We start from the raw sequence: 20270 nt of genomic DNA on the forward strand, positions 1-20270 counted from the left end.
CTGGTTCCTCTCTAGGTTTCTTCCTAGGTTCCTGCCTTCTAGGGAGTTTTTTTTCCTAGCCACTGTGCTTCTGCATCTGCATTGCTTGCTCGTTAGGCTTTTAGGCTGGGTATCTGTAAAGCACTTTGTAATTGTGACAACTGCTGATGTAAAAAGGGCAAGGAGTTGTACTAGGTCAATACACTACCCATTATTTCGGAAAGCGTGTACCAACGCTTCACTCTCGTAAGTCCTTGTGTCCGTACTGATGGGACATGCTTTTGATGGCTGCACCGAGGTGCCATCCCACTTCTGACACCAATGTGGTGAATTCTGGGAGAGCCCTGACTGGGACTCATCCACAGGTTCCTCCGACTGTCAGTCCCAACACCTTAAAAGTTACACTAAGAGGTCCAAACCACTTGACGAGGTCGCTAGCTAGGCTCATTGTTAGGTGGGGCTGAGGTGAGAGAAGCGCACTAGATTAATTGTTCTATCACATTTAGGGGCAGCAGGTAGCCTCGAGGTTAGCATGTTGGGCCATTAACCGAAAGGTTGCTGGTTCGAATACCGGAGCTGACAAAGCGAAAAAAAATAAAAAATCTGTCACTGTGCCCTTGAGAAAGGCACTTAACCCTAATTGCTGCAGGGGTGCTGTACAATGGCAACCCTGGCTGTGACCCCACACTCTGCGGGTGTCTCATGGGGAGTTGGGATATGAAAGAAAATATCCATTACACACTTGTGTATAACAGGACAAATATAAGTACCACCAAATTACTATTATGTTATATCCTTCAAAATAATGGACACCAAGTGAAAGTAGCCAACTTGTTGAATATCTATAGATAGATAGCGTCCTTTAAAACAGGGATTTGGCAGAGAGCTGAGCAAATCTTTCTATGACAAAGCAATACTTATTAGGTTGTCATAATATCCTTAAAAATGTGAATTTAGAACAGATACAACTATTTAAATGTCAAATCTAAATTTACTGATGTCTATGTAGGCTTAAACATTGTTTTTGTTTTCAAATATTAAATAGCCAAGCACACCTATGCATACAGATAGGTCCCGGATGCCATCCTTTACAGATAGCTAAGGTGTAGATTAGTCTACGTAAGGAGGTTGTATTATCGGCACGCGTGACTTGCGCATCATTTTAGGTAGTGTGACGATGATGAATTCTGTTCGTTCGTGGACAATACACTACAGCATAAAGCTAAAGTTTGTAATTTGATAAGCAAGCCCCTGTGAACCAAATAATTACATTTTGCTCACCTGTAGAAATGCAGACTCTCCGCGATCTGTCAGCTCAAAGATAAAAACTGCACCTGCAGAAAAGGTAGATTCTTCAGGTATTTTTATTTCTTTGAGGGACGTTTATTCTCTTATGGAGTTTTCTGTCGTAAATGTCACTTGTCCCGTTGATGGTGGCGTGCGTGAGTTTAAAATCCCAGTGACAGCCCACGAGCTCAGGTAGAGGACGATGGTCCGCGCGCCTGTCAAGAGCGAAAAGAATCCACTTTCACACGGGAAGCAAGTTTAGCTGTCAAAAACTTGGAAAAGGGGGGAGGGGTAGGAGAAAGGAGTGATGTAGTGAGGAAAGGGGAGGATAGAGAAAACCTATTCAAACTTGCTACCTCTTGGCACCAAACTCTCGTGCTTAGTGAAATTAGGTAATGCTTCACATTTACACATCAAAGCACAGCCTGCCTGCGGTGGGTGGGAGCTCAGCCCAATACGGCAGACACAAGTCAAATGATCAGTGGCGATTTTAGCATGTCAATCTTGGTGGGGCAAACGATTATTTATTTTTTAGATGCATGCCAGCAAAGCCACTATACAACACTAAACAATACATTAATTGGACTATAACGGTGACAAACGGTGCCCACAAACTGTTAGGGCATACATAAAGCTGTCCCAACAGCAGAGTCTCAACAGCAGTCCCAACACCTTACCACTGCTACACCTGGCGGCGCCTTGTCTGGCAGGGAAACAGTTAATTCAGTCTCATTCCGCCTCATTTAAAAACATAGTTGATATGGCTGACTTGCTTCAACAAATGTGGTTTTACTGACAATTGAGATGTACAAACTATGGCATAAGGGGAAGACAAGCGGATAAGAGGCAATCTGTAATTTTGATTAAGACATTAATGAGCGAGCTAGGACGGACGTGGTCAATATAACTATTTGTTCAGCACTTTTGAAATCTACAGCAACAGAATTCAGAACATGGGCCGTTCTTACAGTATTCTCCCTGTACACCAATTCACAACCGTAGGATAAATAAAGGGGGCATATAAGCAGACAATGAAAGCTATTACAATATTCAATGATGACATTTTTCTAAAACACGCTATAGGCTACATGTTCACCACCAAGTCAGAACAGTAGGCTAAATTATGAGGGGGAAAGGGACCAAATTGTTAGGGTGAGGCACATGGGCTACTAACAGTTTACTACACAACATACACTTAGTATTACTTTCTTCTGGCATATTACATCATTTATGCAGCAGCATACAATACGTTTTCTTGACTCACCTAGTTGTGCTGTGCTCACTTGAACAGGAAGGTGGCACAGCGGTCCTTCGTGGGCAAATTTTGTCATCAAACTGTCGTCAAAGTCTGGCATTCTCTGGATTTATGGTGATTTCAAGACAACTGGGAACTCTGAAAAAAACAAGGTCAAATCATGAAGTTAGTGATCTTCAGGTCGGAAAGAGGCCCGAGTTCCCGACTTGGAATTCCGAGTTGGATGACCATTCAAAACATATTTTCAGAGTTCCCAGTTGTCTTGAACTCACTGAAGTCTGAGATTTCCCAGTTCCGAGTTTCCAGTTGTTTTGAACGCAGCAGAAGTTATGCTGGATTGACAGCATGGCCAATGTTGAATGTTTATCCCTTTAAGCTTGGAAAAGAGACCCTTAAAGCCAGACTAGGACCACACATCCACTCCACTGAATAACAGGCTAGTGATTGATTTGCAATGCATGCAGTTAGCCACTGATCCTTCCAAACCACTCATTGTTGAATTTGCGATTTCCAACTTGTTGTGTAATATGTATGTCCAATGGCCGATGAGCACTGATACGTTTTATCTATAATTTCTCTTCATTTGACAAGGATTGAAAAGGATTTGCCAGTAGATTATCGACTTGATTCATGACGATGACTGCTAATTTGCTAGCTAAGATTTTGAAAGTATGATGTTGACATGATCAGTCCAATCAAAGATACTGTAGATATAATGTGATTTGACGTCATTTTATCTGTGACCAATGACCTTGAGCCTTCTTGAATGGGCACTTCTAATGTAACTCTATGGCAGCACCCAAGGGGCTTGAATTTTCGAGCTCTCCCCGTAGAGTTTGTGGTGACTTAGTGTCCCCATGAGTGACAGAACACTGAGCCAATCACGGCGCAACTAGAGAACATTACCAACCCCTACGCTCTGTATTTTCCGCTGGCTGCCCCACCACTACAGAAAGCACTGAGCTAGGCTGAAACACTTGCATTTTGGAGCTGCCTTACTCAAGAAAGCCAAAAAAGAGACCATGTTTGTATGCGGCTTTATTAACTAAATGATGTACTTTTTTTTTTACATTGTTTGCAAACTCATATGTGACACATATTAATGCCAAAATAACATGCAAAACAGGCACACAAAAAAACCTGCCCTGAATTACGGGTCGCCACTGCAAATGATCCAGATAAGTCAAGTGACATAAGTAACTGTCACGATCGTCTACATATGAAGAAGCGGACCAAAGCGCAGCGTTGCGAGTGAACATGATTTATTAATAAACGTACTCACGAAAACAAAACAAAAGACGATACGTGAAGTTCTCAAGTTACAAATCACTGACATACGGAACATGTAACCAGGAAACAAAAACCCACAAACCCCACAGGAAAACATACAGAATAAATATGGCTCCCAATCAGAGATAACGAGCCGAACAGCTGACACTCGTTACCTCCGATTGGGAGCCATATTTATTCTGTATGTTTTCCTGTGGGGTTTGTGGGTTTTTGTTTCCTGGTTACATGTTCCGTATGTCAGTGATTTGTAACTTGAGAACTTCACGTATCGTCTTTTGTTTTGTTTTCGTGAGTACGTTTATTAATAAATCATGTTCACTCGCAACGCTGCGCTTTGGTCCGCTTCTTCATATGTAGACGATCGTGACAGAAAAACCCACCATAAGAAGACCAAGCAGCGTGTCAAGCGGCAACAGGACCCAGCTCCTAAGGATTCATGGACATGGGAGGAGATTCTGGATGGTAAGGGGCCTTGGGCACAACCGGGAGAATATCGCCGTCCTCGTGAAGAGCTGGAGGCAGCTAAAGCCGAGAGGCGGCGATATGAGGAGGCAGCAAGGAGGCAAGACTGGAAGCCTGTGGGTACTACCCAAGAATTTCTTGGGGGGGGGCTAAGAGGGAGTGTGGCGAAGTCAGGTAGGAGACCTGCGCCTACTCCCTGGACTGACCGTGGAGAGCGAGAGTACGGGCAGACACCGTGTTACGCAGTTGAGCGCATGGTGTTTCCTGTACGCAGGCATAGCCCGGTTCGGTACAGTCCAGCTCCACGTATCGGCCGGGCTAGATTGAGCATTGAGCCGGATGTCATGAAGCCGGCCCCACGCATCAGTCCACCAGTGCGTCTTCTCGGGCCGGCGTACATGGCACCAGCCTTACGCATGGTGTTCCCGGTTCGCCCACATAGGCCGGTGCGGGTTATTCCATCTCCCCGTACTGGTCGGGCGACGGGGAGCATCAAGCCGGGTAAGGTTGGGCAGGCTCAGTGCTCAAGGGGGCCAGTACGCCTGCACGGTCCGGTATTTCCGGCGCCACCTCCCCGCTCCAGCCCAGTACCACCAGTACCTACACCACGCACCAGGTTTCCAGTGCGTCTTCAGAGCCCTGTGTCTCCTCCACGCACTGGCTCTATGGTGCGTGTCTCCAGCCCTTTACCACCAGTGCAGACACCACGCACCAAGCCTCCTGTGTGTCCCCCGAGTCCTGTGCGTCCTGTTGTTGCTCTCCGCACTAGCCCTGAGATGCGTGTCCTCAGCCCGGTACCTCCTGTTCCGGCACCACGCACCAGGCCTACGATGCGCCTCAGACGGCCAGAGTCTGCCGTCTGCCCAACGGGGCCTGAACTGTCCGTCTGCCCAACGCCGTCTGAACTGTCCGTCTGCCCAACGGCGCCTGAACTGCCCGTCTGCCCAACGCCGTCTGAACTGTCCGTCTGCCAAGCGCCGCAGGAACTGCCCGTCTGTACTGAGCCTGCAAAGCCGCCCGTCTGCCATGAGCCTTCAGAGCCGTCCGCCAGACCGGAGCCGCTAGAGCTCTCCGCCAGACAGGAGCAGCCAGAGCCTTCCGCCAGACAGGATCAGCCAGAGCCTTCCGCCAGACAGGATCAGCCAGAGCCTTCCGCCAGACAGGATCAGCCAGAGCCTTCCGCCAGACAGGATCAGCCAGAGCCTTCCGCCAGACAGGATCAGCCAGAGCCTTCCGCCAGACAGGATCAGCCAGAGCCTTCCGTCAGACAGGATCAGCCAGAGCCTTCTGCCAGACAGGATCGGCCAGAGCCTTCCGCCAGCCAGGATCCGCCAGAGCCGTCCAGCCAGGATCCGCCAGAGCCGTCCAGCCAGGATCCGCCATTCAGTCCGGTGCTGCCCCTCAGGCAGGTGCTGCCCCTTAGTCAGGTACTGTCCCTTAGTCCGGTGCTGCCCCTTTGTCCGGTGCTGCCCCTTTGTCCGGTGCTGCCCCTTAATCCAGTGGGGTTTAGTTGGGGGGTGGTCATATGGAGGAGGCTAGGGAATCGGGTGGTGACTAAGGTGGGGTGGGGACCACGACCAGGGCCAGAACCACCACCGTGGACAGACGCCCACCCAGACCCTCCCCGAGACTGTATGCTGGTGCGCCCGGAGTGCGCGCCTTTAGGGGGGGGTACTGTCACACCCTGGTTCTGGGACTCATTATTGTTGAGCCAGGGTGTGTGCAGTCTATGTGTTTATGTTCTATGTTGGGTGTCTAGGTTGTTGTTTTCTATGTTTGGTCAATGACTCCCAATCGGAGGTAACGAGTGTCAGCTGTCGGCTCGTTATCTCTGATTGGGAGCCATATTTATTCGGATTGTTTTCCTGTGGGTATTGTGGGTTTTTGTTTCCGTTTTCAGTCAGGTTGACTGTGGACTTCACTAGTCGTGTTTCTTGTTTTTTGTGCTTTAACTAAATAAAGTACCATGTTCGTTTCACACGCTGCGCCTTGGTCAATTCCTTACGACGATCGTGACAGTAACATTCCTGTGATTTGTTCATATAGGCCTAGTTTGTTTTGGCCATATCATTTCAAAGACTTCTTGAGAGTTTGCAACTTGAAGGTATCAACTTCAGAGGTAATTCCACCTGAATTAGCCTAGTTTAGAGGGCACCATACCATTGATGATATTTTGGTCAACTGACTCCTTATGATGGAGAATTGTGAATATAGTAGGCCTATTGATATTTGTTCTCAGTAAACCATCTGGATTTGTAAAATGGAAAAAACTATGTCATCACTTGGGTGCACGGAAAAGGGCACTGCTTGGAATGGTTCGATGATGTTTCTGGGAACACAATTCATTTAGGCAGTGACAGAAGTCAATGATGGATTATGTATAAATCAATGAGGGATGATGGATGGGGGGGGGGGGGGTCAGACAGAGACACTTTCAGGTCCAGACTCACTCCTGTGGCACCACTGAATGCTCACTGGGGCAGGAAACACATGCAATTACAAAAAATGACACACAGAACAATGTGGACAGCTGTAAACATGTGGGAGAGGTGTAAAAATGTGGAGAGGTGTAAAAATGTGGAGAGATGTAAAAATAAGGAGAGGTGTAAAACTCTAAAAGGAGATCCACTTTCTGGAGTTCAGTTTAAGTGGAGAGATTTATCCACCCAAGCATTCTGTCTTAATTATTATGTTGATAATAGATTGCATTCAATAATGGACTTCACTTACTGACCAGGCAGCCTGTGAAAGGAGTGCATTTAGATTATTATTTATTGTGTGCAAAAGTTACACATTTTATTATGTGGCAGCTTCATCCTTTGTCCTCCATCCACAGTTATTCTGTTACTGTCTTTCACTCTCGTTAAGTCTCTTAACCTTCATAGTTGCTGGCAAGTTTAACACAGAGGAGCCTGTTCTATTAGGTTTCAGACTCCAAAGGAAACAGACTCTACATTGCCAGCCCTCCCAACAACCCACAGGGTGTGTCATGTCCATGTATGATACGACTGAGGCTGTGTAAGGGAAGAGCGTTTCCTGCCCCACCCACCTACCTGCTCTGAAGGGAGCAGGTGAAGGGAGTCAACGGATGCAGGAATGGGGGGAATGTTGAATGTGACTTGGGGTTGGGGAGGGGTGTGTTAGGCCGATCTGCCTCACATGGGTTTAAGCTGAACAGTGTAACTGAAGTGCCTGGAGACAACTTCGTAAGGATCGTTCCTGGTATTCCACAGCGGGCCTGTATGTCTTCACTGTGTCACCAATCCAAGGGACAGATTTAGCCACCAATAGGAATGCCAGATTTACTAACGGTTTTCTCCAATACAATGTTCCCACCAGAACATAAAAGGAAGAGCTAAATCCACAAGTAAGGGGAACAACAGGGGAAAAGACAATACCTGCAATTACAATAATTCCATGAGATTTAGTTTTGTGTCCTCTGCTCTGATTATGGATCAGCATCACAGTTCACTGCTTAATCTGACCCCTTACTAGTACCGTTATTTTGCTGTGTGAGTACAGTGTATAATACACTAATGAACAGTGTAGCAGATGAGGATGTCTGACACTCAGCCATTGAAGAATACCTTTTTCAATAACGCGACGGGTTGGAATGCTTTACTCTCAGAACAAATCAGCTGACATTTCTGTCCTGCAAAAGCATTGTGAAAAGTCCAAACAGTACCGTAAACCTCATTATAATATCACACTTTTATTTCATTTGAATGTTTTCTTCAACAATGTGAGTTATAAGGTTATAATGATGTGATTATTTAACTGCAGTTTAGTAAACTGAGCAATACATAAATAAACGTCTATTTATATGGCACATTGTTGAAGAAAAGTTTCAAATGAAATCATACTGCCAGATTTTAATATGGTTTAGGCCTACGGTAATTTTTGCACTTTGCACAATGATTTTCCACCATAAAAATGTTGCCCATCGGCTGTTATTGTTCGGGCCGGGGCCCAATTACTTCAGGTCTCAGGAACTGTGCCGTCACTGCTCGAGCTTAAGCTAACGACTAACTGACCTTAGCTACAGTTGCATTATTCACATTTTCCATGTACTGTAAATGGACCAGTCATATGGACATTTATATATGTTGTAATTGGAATATTAGTCAGAGTTGTGGGCAAACCTGCGCTTTAGGAAAAGTGAGGTGGAAATACACAGCTGAGGACAGGTGATGGTTAGAGCCAACTGACTCAGATGGAGGAAGAATATGCTCACCTTTTAAAAGCAGTGCTACACCTGAAAACCACACCTTCGTGAATACAAATGTCCTCACACAACAAACTGTTTTATAACTGAAAAACCTCCATGGCCTGTTGTCAATGGGTTAATATAAACCGTGAGGTCATCCCAAAGGTTTGTAAGGACTATGAACAACAAGGGCTGAAACAAGAGCCCTTCCTCTAGACTGTTGATGAAGTTACAGTAACCTCCATTACATTCATGTCCATTACTGACATATACTGCACTGGGATGAAGTATGTATTAATAACATCATTAGTCCAGAGTGAATAGGCATAGCCACCTAACACACTGTTTTTACTTCATGTGTTCCACATGCAAACCAGTTTTAGGAACTGTTGAGAGAAACATACTGCATAGAGGCAAATCAGGTCAACGCCCTACACTCTTAGAACAAAAGGTGCTATCTTGAACCTAAAAGGGTTTTTCGGCTGTCCCCATAGGATAAACCTTTGAAGAACCCTTTTTGGTTCCAGGTAGAACCTTTTTGGGTTCCAGGTAGAACCCTTTCCACAGAGGGTTCTACATGGAACCAAATGGTGCTCTTATGGGGACAGCCGAATAACTATTTTGGAACCCTTTTTTCTAAGTGTATACCCCATACTATAGTAGTGAAAGAAAATCCTAAAGATGATATTTACCCCAGGCCCTGACAGAACAGGTCTCCTATCTGTTACTATCTGCAGAATCAGTCATAGAGTCAGTCACTGATCAGATAGACAGATAGAGGAACTGGTGTAACAGAATTGACACAGAGTTGATTGACGTAACAGCTTCAGATGAAACTCTTTGGGACCAATGGACATTTCCCCTCATTCAGAAGCTTTTTTCACTGCAAAAGACCACATTCTTCAGAGGCACCAGGCAGCCTTGCTGAGCAGGGGAGAAGAACACACAAAGCGCCCTCACAAGCCCTTCTGGTACAGGGAGTACAGTAAATCATTCTCCACTGGCCTCATCCTGGCGTGCAGGAGACCCGGGCTCAAACCCAATCAGTCACATTGGTACTTTGACCCGGATGGGTCTTTGCAAGAGGAGGAGGTCGAAGGGGTCTATTACAGCTGTTACAACCCCTGTTATTGGCTGAGTGTGTCCCATTTCCCTTCCACACTGGTGCACTGACACAGCCTCTTACAGCTAGGTCTTCTACTGCAGCTTCAGAGGGGAGAAGAGGGTGTTTTACACTCACATTGAAATGAATGGGCTTTTTATGAGTGTAGCCAAGGCCTCTGAGCTATGTCTGCTGCAAAGCTGCATGTAGAACCACTGTCACTACATGCTTTATAGTATGTTGATGTTTGGATTATTTTCCCATTCCTTTTGATAGTGAATGTCTTCATCTGCTGTGTAACTGGTGTCAGGGAGATACACTCAGTACAGTTGATCACTTGTCTGCTTTTCACAATGGGGCCCACATTTTCCACTGACCACAAGTTACTATACCCTCTATTGGAGGGTATTGCATTAGCCATCATATCAGGAAGTCCAAGGGGACATCAAGGCAGATCTAATCTGTTAGGGGTTAAACACTGTGAAGTGTGCTGGAGAGGGAGGCTGACTCCCAAAGAAAAGCTCTGTTATAAAACCTTCAGTGCTTCTTTTGTTGAAAGCGCTGTGTATTTATTTTGATTCCAGTTGAATGGTGAACACTGTGTGCACACGTCTCGCTAGGTTCCAGGGTAGAACTCAGGGCTCCTGGCGTTAGCTTCCTCTCAATGGTTCCCATTTACTGTAGCAGGACTTTTCACTCAGCTCATTAGCTGTTAGTAGTGTTGTTGTAAGACTCAGGTCCAGGACTCAGACAGAACTATGACTTAGACTGGAGTTCTGGGGCCATATTTAACAAGCGAATAAGGCTGCGTTTACACAGGCAGCTCATTTCTGTTTTCCACTATTTGGTCTTTTGACCAATCAGATCAGCTCTGAAAAATATCTGATGTGAAAAGATTTGATGTGATTGGTCAAAATACCAATTATTGGGAAAGAAATATCAGAATTGGGCTGCCTGTTTAAACGCAGCCTATGAGTAGGAGTGCTGATTAAGGATCAGTTTAGCCTTTTATATCATAATGAATAAGATTACATGGGCAGGGGGGACCTGATCCTAGATCAGACACTTGATACATACTGTTCCTGGTCACTTGGTCATGGACTATAGGGCTGCCAACCCTCCCTGTTTGGCCGAGTCTCCCGGGAGATTTTTGTATACACGATGAAATTGATAAAGAGCTAATTAAGGATGTTGAAGGATCTTTATGATTTTCCAGAATAAGCTTGGCCTTAGTGGGCAACACTCACTTCGACTGTTGTATATGAAAATGTGAGACTCGAAGCGGACTAAATTTTTGCATCAAATGATCCAACTTAAATAATACTTAAATCAAGTGATACAGAACAAAAACCATCAAACAGTGAGAACTAATGTGTTGTAATGTTCACCAAGTCTCTGGGGCCTTTGTGTTGTGGGGCTCAGACATGACTATTGCCACCCTCTGGTTGGAGACTTCAGGGTTAGGGGATACAGAGGTTTAATGTGATCAGGGGGAAAAGGAAAAGCAAATAATTGTATGAAGTGCCACTTTCAGGGAGTTGATTTTGGACTGCACTTGTATTTATAGGAGGAACATGCCGGAAGGTTGGGCATGTTTTACAGTAACACTATGCAAACTTTAAGTAATTATCATGGTTCATGATGGGTCAATCAGTATACCATGGCGTGCCAATCAGGTTGGTGTGTGTGTGAGTGTTTTTGTTTAACTACCCTTGTGGTACCAGAAGTCCTCACAAGGATAGTAGGATCATTCGGACAAGTAGGGACATTTTGCCGGTCCCCACGAGGAAAAATGCTATTTTAGGCTTAGGGGTTAGGTTTAGGTTTAGGGTTACAATTAGGGTTAGGGTTAGAATTAAGGTTAGAGGTTAGGGTTAGGAGTTAGGGTTAAGTATAGGTTTAGGCTTAGGGGTTAAGGTTAGGCTGAGGGTTAAGGTTAGGGTTATAGTTAGGTTAAGGGTTAAGGGTTAAGGTTAGGGTTAGATTTAGGGTTAGGGGTTAGGGAAAATAGGATTTTGGATGGGAATCAATTATTTGGTCCCCACAAGGATAGCAATACAAAACTCTCTGTGTGTGTGTGTATGTGTGTGACGTGTGCATGTGTATGATGCATGCCATTGAGATAAAATGGTACATGAGTACGTCAGTACGTGTGTGCATGCTTACTTGTGTTTGCCTACCTGTGTTCTTTGCGAAGTTGCTCAGAGAGGCGTTCATTGACGGAACACTGTTTCCTTATGCCGGAGCACAGACCTGACTTTCTTCTCTCAGAGCAGCTGATAAAGTCCCATGTCCACCTACCGACCAGCCCACCTTTACAAGACCCCTGGAGTCGTTAACCACAGCATTTCTCACATACCTACATGTGTGGTGCTGCAATGCACAGTGCTCTCATCCTCTGAAAGAAGCCTTGTGACTGAAAGAAGCCTTGTGAGTTTGTTTTATATGTCCTCCAACACCAAAACACAATAAATCGGGTCCAATGGTGCATGATCACTCAGTGTTAAACAACTTAAGAACTGAGTTCTCTTCTAAAATACCTTTGCACCTGAGGACAAAAATAAGGTGAACCAAATCCAATACCAATCAATGCTGCAGAACACAGAGCTTTTTCCTCATGCTTTTAAATGCACCACTAACTGATACAATCCGTTTCCATTAAGATGGCTACATAATCCCAAAATGCTAGCCAGGAGATTCTGGACTTTGCTATTAACCAGCAAACTAATTTTAAAACGGTTTGGAGGAACAACCACACACAAGGGAAGTCAAAAATAAGCTTAAACTACAAAAACGTCCACTATCCCTTCAAGGAGGTGATTATTAATGAACCCCAGAACCCTTCCTTCCCCTCCATCTCTTCCTCTCCTTATGCAGGGTTGCCATATGACTTCACCTGATGAGCAACAAAGGCATCCATTGAAACAGAAAGGAACTTGTCACATTAAGCCCCAGTATTGGCCGATCGGCCCCCCTAAACTTGACTATGGCCTGGGGATCTGTAATGGTATATTTATGCCTGAGGTGCTGCTATGCTTTCAATGGGGATGATTGGCTGTGATGGATGGAATCCCATAACCATCGCAGACCCTTTCCTCCATCTTAAGAGCTCTGTGTTGGAAACTTCAGAAGCTCAGACTGGCTCTGCACAGGAACTGCAGTGGTCTCGATGACATGGGACCCCTGATGAAGACTTCCTCTGGGCTCCAGGGCCAAATAATAAAAACACAGGCCTGTCAGCCCCATCTCTCTGTGTAGCCAGAGAAGATTATCAAGGATAACCAATGTAAATGCCTCTTTGTTCCGGGTCGGATAGGTAACATGTTGTATGTGTTAGCCAAGGGCCACGAAAAACTGGGCCATGCCGAGCAAACTCATAAAAACTATAACAAGTGGTTGAATTGGGGTATTGTGAGTGGTGGATGTATCCCTTAAAAGGTTTCTTGCCTTTGTCATGGCAATGCTAACAGAAATCACTCCCACAACCCATTTCCTTGCGCTATGGTGATGGAACCATAGAACAAAAATTCATGAAATAGAACTTTATCTAGTTAGATGAACCCTTATTGTCGTAGTCAAGGGTTAGATTGGAGGGAGTTGGGTTTTACACCCATATATTTCTAATCTTCCCTTTTTTGACAGAAACAAACATTTGACTGGTCCCATGAAAGTTGAGAGGGAAGAATAAAAAGCCCTTTTGGCTGTCTTATCTGTTGGTGGTTGTGTCTGTTACTCATGAAGTTTGTTCCTGCTTTTCAAGCATTGAACGTCACTTCCTCCACCCCTGAGATACCCACTGGATAAGGTAAGGGGGTGTAGTCTACTGCTAGTGTCTGCATTCATCAACTGGACAGCTCAGATTACATTTGGTGGGAACTCACACACTCTTAAGAGCTGTTGTATTCTCCAACTACCACAGTGGGATGTGAACAGTAGATAGCAGAAATACAGCCAGCCAGTTCCAGTCTTTGAAATCCAATGGTGGGCACCATCTCTGCCAGTTAGCTGACTGATAGGTTTCCACAGAGAACACAGTAAGCCAGCCAGTGGTACCCAGGGACTATGCAGAGTCTGGAGAAATCAACCAACCAATCAGAGACATGGAGGGGAGCGTGGCGATGGGAACTGCATCTATAATGAGCTTCCTTGTCCTGGCCTGACCCACTGTGTCACAGTGTGTAACACCCCTGGCCTGGCCCACTGTGTCAGAGAGTGTAACATCCCTGGTGAGGGCAAATAGAAAACATATGTGTGGCGTTGGGCCACGGTGGGACCACTGAAGGGGCTGATAACAGAGGCTCTTTGTGAATAGAGGGTTGGAGGGGGTGAGAAGTGCTAGGGAAGGTGAGTTATACGTACCAGGGCCTGGCAACAAACATACCTCTGCCTCTCCTTTCTATCATGGAGTCCATCTGTCTACAGCACCAGTTTATAAAACACATTTGTGTTAGTCATGTTTTTGATCAAGTCACTGTTGGCCAGATCTAGCATACTAGTGGGGCATTTATTTGACATTTCAGATCAACACTCCTATCTTATTCGAAAACCTTTTTGGACTTTGTTAAGAGTCCGGAAAAGAGTGAGTGGAGATTTTCATTGCGTACCACTGGTGTTTGAGCAAGAGGGTGTGCTCTCTCTCTCTCTCTCTGCATATTCGGCTCGGTCAAAGAGGAGCCTTGTTAGCGCAAGTTGTTGACCTTGCTGTTTATAAAATGCCCTTTTCATAAGCAGCATAGAGGTCCACTGTGACCCCACATAGCCCATACTAGCAACAGGCGGTGTTGGCAGCTAGCAGGCCTGTTTGCCATAGAGGGACTGGCATGGCCGTACACACCCAGACGAGTCTGGTCCCACAGGAGAGGCTCAGAGACAGAGTCCCAACTCTGACGTCAGCTCAGCCACTGGGCCTTAGATGAGGAGCAGGCCACAGTCGGTTCAGTGTCCTGACTCTCCTGTCCTGAACAAGGGAGGTTTCACAGATCACACATGCTGAACCAGTGCGGGGCGGGGCTGAGGTTTGAACCAAATGATGTATCTGTACATGTGTAGACTGTACTATCTGGTAAACATTAGAGCAGGTTTGGTGATGTTACGTAAGCCAATCATATCTCTCCCTGGAACATAAATAAACTCTAAAACCATTAGACCTTTTCAGCGTTTTCAGTCAGACCTGGGTTCAAATCATAGACATATGGTTCTTTCAAATACTTTGAGCGTTTGATGAAGCCTGCCTGGAGTGCCAGGTGGGTGGGGTTTGCACTGTTTGGTCTTTTCTATTGGTTACATCGCAATACGCAAGCTCAATCAAGCAAAGATAAAGTATTTTAAATTAGTTCCATTCGTTTTTGAATCAAGGTTTGTTTTCAGTTGGTGCCATTAATCAAAAAACAAAGTAGATGTTTGATCTACTAACCCGTGTTAGCTGTCTAGCTTGTATCCTCAACTTCCAGCTTTCTCACATTCGTTAGAAAAGGGAGGAGAGTACTTTGAAAATGTTTATTTCCAAACTGTTCCAACCCCCAATCAACTACTTTGTGTAGGTGGAGTTCATAATAGAGGCGGGTACATTGACTTCCATTGGTTTTGATTAGAAATTCAAACGGTAAAGTTAGTGGTTGGTGACAGAGAAACAAACCCAAAGTGTGGATCACAGTCTCTCTTTGTCCAGAGACTGTTTCAGGGAAAGAAAACATGAGTAATTTTGTAATTTGGTTGAACTATCCCTTTAATTCTTAACTAGAAATACATGCAGTATTTCTACATATTTAGTCTCTCTCTGTCAGATAATAGAACCATATTTAGCTATTAACTGTTTTTTTTACTGAGTAATAAAACCATCATTGAAAGCTTGAATAAGGGTAATTGAATAAGTGTAATGCTTCAGTTGTTGTAATGAAGACAATTACTCATTTTAAATGTTGCTTTCATGTCCACTTTAATGGTGATTGTTCATTACATCATTCATTAAAAAACTAAGTTAATTTCATTACCAGTCAATCATTCAACTTTACAAAGCAGTTCAACTAATGATGTCAACCCATTATTACTGTAACTAGAAGTTTTTTTTAACGAGATATATTACAATTACAATTGTTCTGGTTTTTATAACAGGAGAGGAGCACTTATAATGAGAAACCATATATGTTAGGCCTACAGAATGATACAAGATGCGACATATATTATCTCCGGCCTCAGTCACCACCATTATATTTATGTCCACTAGATGGCAGGCGTGTATCAGCTAAAAGTAAGTCAGGTAAGAACACTGACGCATACATTATCTGGTGATTATGATTCAAAAGGGCCCGTCAAATGGCACAGTGAACGTTTATGTCTCCAGCCAATATAAGTGCATTTGGTTGACAGGTAAAGTACATAATAAAGTAAAGGAGAGTAGCGCATACCGCCTACCACAGAGTCAGATTCACACCTTTTACATGTGGCTTAGACTTTACACCTCTTGAATGAGCTGAATTCTTTGGAAACAGAGAGATGGATGACAGAGAGACCGACTACTGAACCACAGTGTTTTTCCACTAAAGTTCAGAGAACACAGGCTGTGGTAAACTGAACAAATTCTGGAGAAAAAATTACACAGAAGGTATGGAAAAACAGACAGTTTATCAGCTGCCTTTAAAGCATGTATCGAATACAGAGAGAGGATCCAAACACTGAGATTATGGGGGTGAAGATCAGAGTGACGAACCACGGTAGATCTACCCCAACCACAGTACAACCCTGATCTGAAAACACAAACCATGTATTAGACAGAGTCAGTTAGTGGACCACAACATCTAGGTCCTTACCAGCTCCCTACTGTGGATCACAACATGTTGGACAAAAGAAATCACAAAATTATGGGAACTCCTATCAGATCACACTAAAACAACAGTAAGTGGACCACAACATCTACAGTGCCTTCAGAAAGTATTCACACCCCTTTACTTTTTCCATCATTTTGTTGAGTTACAGCTGAATTTAAAATGGATTAATTTGAGTTTTTTGTCACTGGCCTACACACAATACCCCATAATGTCAAAGTGGAATTATGTTTTTCAAAATTTAGAACCCTTATTGGTTCCAAGTAGAACCCTTTTGAGTTCCATGTAGAACCCTTTTCACAGAGGGTTCTACATGGAACCCAAAATAGTTCTACCTGGAACCAAAAAGGGTTCTCCTGTGGGGACAGCCGAATAACCCTTTTGGAACCCTTTTTTCTAAAAGTGTAGTGTTTAACATGATTATTGAATGACTACCCCATCTCTGTACCCCACACACACAATTATCTGTAAGGTCCCTCAGTCGAGCAGTGAATTTCATACACAGATTCAACCACAAAGACCAGGGAGGTTTTCCAATGCCTCACAAAGAAGGATGCCTATTGGTAGGTGGGTAACAAAAAAGGGCAGACATTGAATATCCCTTTGAGCATGGTGAAGTTATTAATTACACTTTGGATGGTGTATCAATACACCCAGTCACTACAAAGATACAGACGTTACAACCGCTCAGAGATACTACTGTGAATCACAATGTTGGACAAAACAAATCACATAATCATGGGAACTCATATCTGATCACACTAAAACAAACACTATTCTAACGTTTCATACTTTTTACATGGTAAAGAACCAGATGGTGATGTGGAAACTACTCACCTGTAAAGGTGAGCTGAGTCCCATTCCCAATCTCAAAGACATCATCTATCCACATTCCACAGTAATACAGGCCCAGGTCACTGTCTGTTAGGTTCCATATGGTCAGGTCAACAGTTGGCACAGCTTTGTTATATACAGGCACAAAGCGGCCACCAAAATGGGCGGTGGATCTTAGACTCTTATCCTGTTTTACAAAGGTAAAGGCGGCCAGCGACAGTGTGGTATTGGGATGCAGAACAAACCATATGATGTCGTATTTCACCTTGATATCACATTCTAGATTGATGGTGCCCCCAAGTGTCACCTGTTTGACAGTGGCACCAGCTGTAACCAGCACCCAGAGTAAAGCGCCTGGAAAAGGAAGAGCATGTTTTAGCATGGGGCGTGTGTCCGCTTTATAGGGAATGTTATTACATCATTGACCAAACACTGACAGAAAATTCATGTGGCTCTATACTCCAGCTATTTGGATTTGAGTGATGAAAATATCCATCCATATATATACACTACCAGTCAAAGGTTTGGACACACCTACTCATTCAACGGTTTTTCTTTATTTTTACTATTTTCTACATTGTTCAATAATAGTGAAGACATCAAAACTATGAAATTACACGTATGGAATCATGTAGTAACCAAAAAATATATTTTGAATGATTTAACACTTTTCTGGTTACTACATGATAGATGTGTTATTTCATAGTTTTGATGTCTTCACCACTATTATTCTACAATGTATAAAATAGTACAAATAAAGAAAAACCCTTGAATGAGTAGGTGTGTCCAAACTTTTGACTGGTACTGTATATATATATATATATATATATAGAGAGAGAGAGAGAGAGAGAGAGAGAGAGAGAGAGAGAGAGAGAGAGAGAGAGAGAGAGAGAGAGAGCAGTTTTTACCATCGTGGTCCCCCATGTTGGGCTAGCTTCCTCTCTATACTGTATGTAGGTCTTTGTTAACAAATACTTACGTATGATTGTTTTATAACACTTTACAGTGCTCTTATTATTATGTAATTAGTCCTGTAAGTACAATTTAAGTATTGCAATTACTCATTACACTGTAGGGTAGGTTACTGCTGTAAATTAGTGTAAATACAGTGTAACAATGAGAAATTACAATACTTGTTAATCTGCACGTACAGGTATAATTACACAGTAATAAGGGCACTATAATGTAAAGTGTTACAGATTTTTCCAAATGGTGGAACTAAATATATAAAGTGCTTTTATTCTAAATTGTCAAACTATTTGTCTCATTTATTCATTATTTGATTTTCATAGACAATACTCACTTTTGATAATGAGAATCATCATGGTCCTCATCATGCGTTGTAACAGGAACAGCCTCCCAGTTATCACTTACAGAAAAGCTTCTACTCAGACTTAAACATGAAATGAAAGTGTGTTGGGGGTGTGGTGGAGCACAATAACCATTTCCTAAAATGTTTACCCCTACACATGTCAGCCAATCAGAAAAACACATTTAGAATGTATTTCTCAGAACAGGGCTTAGATTTACCTATCCTAAACGTTTTGACTCCAATTTAAATGATAGTTAAACTTTAACTATCACAGTGTACTTGCAAAAAAGTAACATTTAATGGAAGAATCTTGCAAACTTGAGAGCAGTTTTTTTTTTTTACGTTCTGATACAGTTTAAACCTTTGCTTGACTGGCTCTCGGTGGCCCTCTTTATTTCCTGTACCTGTGGTAGGTGGACTTGCTACCCACAGAGAAAAAAAAAGAACTTGTCAATGCATTCACATCCTTCTTTCAGCAACTGACAGGAAACAATGAACAAAACAACAGCTCTAACAATTCTATGCTGTGAGTAGAAATGTATTTTATCCACTTGGGAGATACATTGTTTATATTTGATTAGGTTTAAGCACTCTCTGTTAATTTGTTTTAAAAAATGTAAATGTGTTATGAACATTTCATTTAAATAGCCTTAGTCAATAATATGGTCTATGTTTTTATGAAAGGTTCCATGCTCTGGGAGGCTTTTGGGGCGGGTCAAAATGAGATTCTAGTGAAACCAGGGGACACGGTCACCCTTGGCTGTGACATCACCCTGGAGTACGAGATCATGTGGTTTGTTCTTCGTCCTGATGCCACTCTTTCAGTGGCCATCACTATGAAGACGAATATACCTTTGAGCCTCAACAAAAAGTTTGATGTCTGTTTCGAGTCAGTGTATGACACAGCCCTGTTCAGAAGCAATCTGAGCATACTGAACATCTCAGAGAGCGACGTGGGTCTGTACTACTGTGCTGAGCAGAGGGCTAACATATTTAAGATCGGAAGTGGGACGAAGCTGTCCCTTATCAGTGGTGGTGAGTAAACTCTGCATTATGACTGCATACCTGTGGTTTTACATTGGGAGCGTTCTAAAAATGTCCACCTGGTCAATAAAGTTTAACCTCAGTCAATTCAGGATATGTATTTAAATTATAAATCTATACCAAAACACAGTTGGAAGAAACAAATGTAAGATTGATGTATTTGTCACAAGCTGTTATATGCACTTGGTTGTTTTCAATACAGTATGTTCAAGATTGTTTTTTGGTTGTGATAAACATGATCAAATCTGATGAAATCTTTATATTCACACACCAAGAAGGCTGTAAATGACAGTTTAAGTGTTATGAATGTTCTGTCATTTCAGATCAGCTCTCTACTACTGTTGTTGGGATGAAGTTGTCATGGTTTATCACCTTGATCATAGCCCCCATGTTCTCTGTGCTGGGGTCCGCTCTCTGCGTCTTCTGTTGACGACCTGTTAAGAAATCATTTGCACCCAATAATTATAATTTTCACACAGAATCAGCTTTCTGAAATGTATTTTTTAAATACTTATGTGGTGAACCTCACTGTCTGTCAAACAGGTATTGGTGTTATTTCCACATTTCATGAGGATTAAAAAAGAATAGCTGTTATCTTATACTGTATTGTAGATCCTGTCAAAATGAGGATTCTGGAACAATTTGGTTGAAGTCTGTCATCTAGAGGACCAAGAGAG

Source organism: Coregonus lavaretus, assembly GCF_964263955.1.
Source record: "Coregonus lavaretus genome assembly, contig: HAP1_SCAFFOLD_733, whole genome shotgun sequence".
NCBI classification, from domain to species: Eukaryota; Metazoa; Chordata; class Actinopteri; order Salmoniformes; family Salmonidae; genus Coregonus; species Coregonus lavaretus.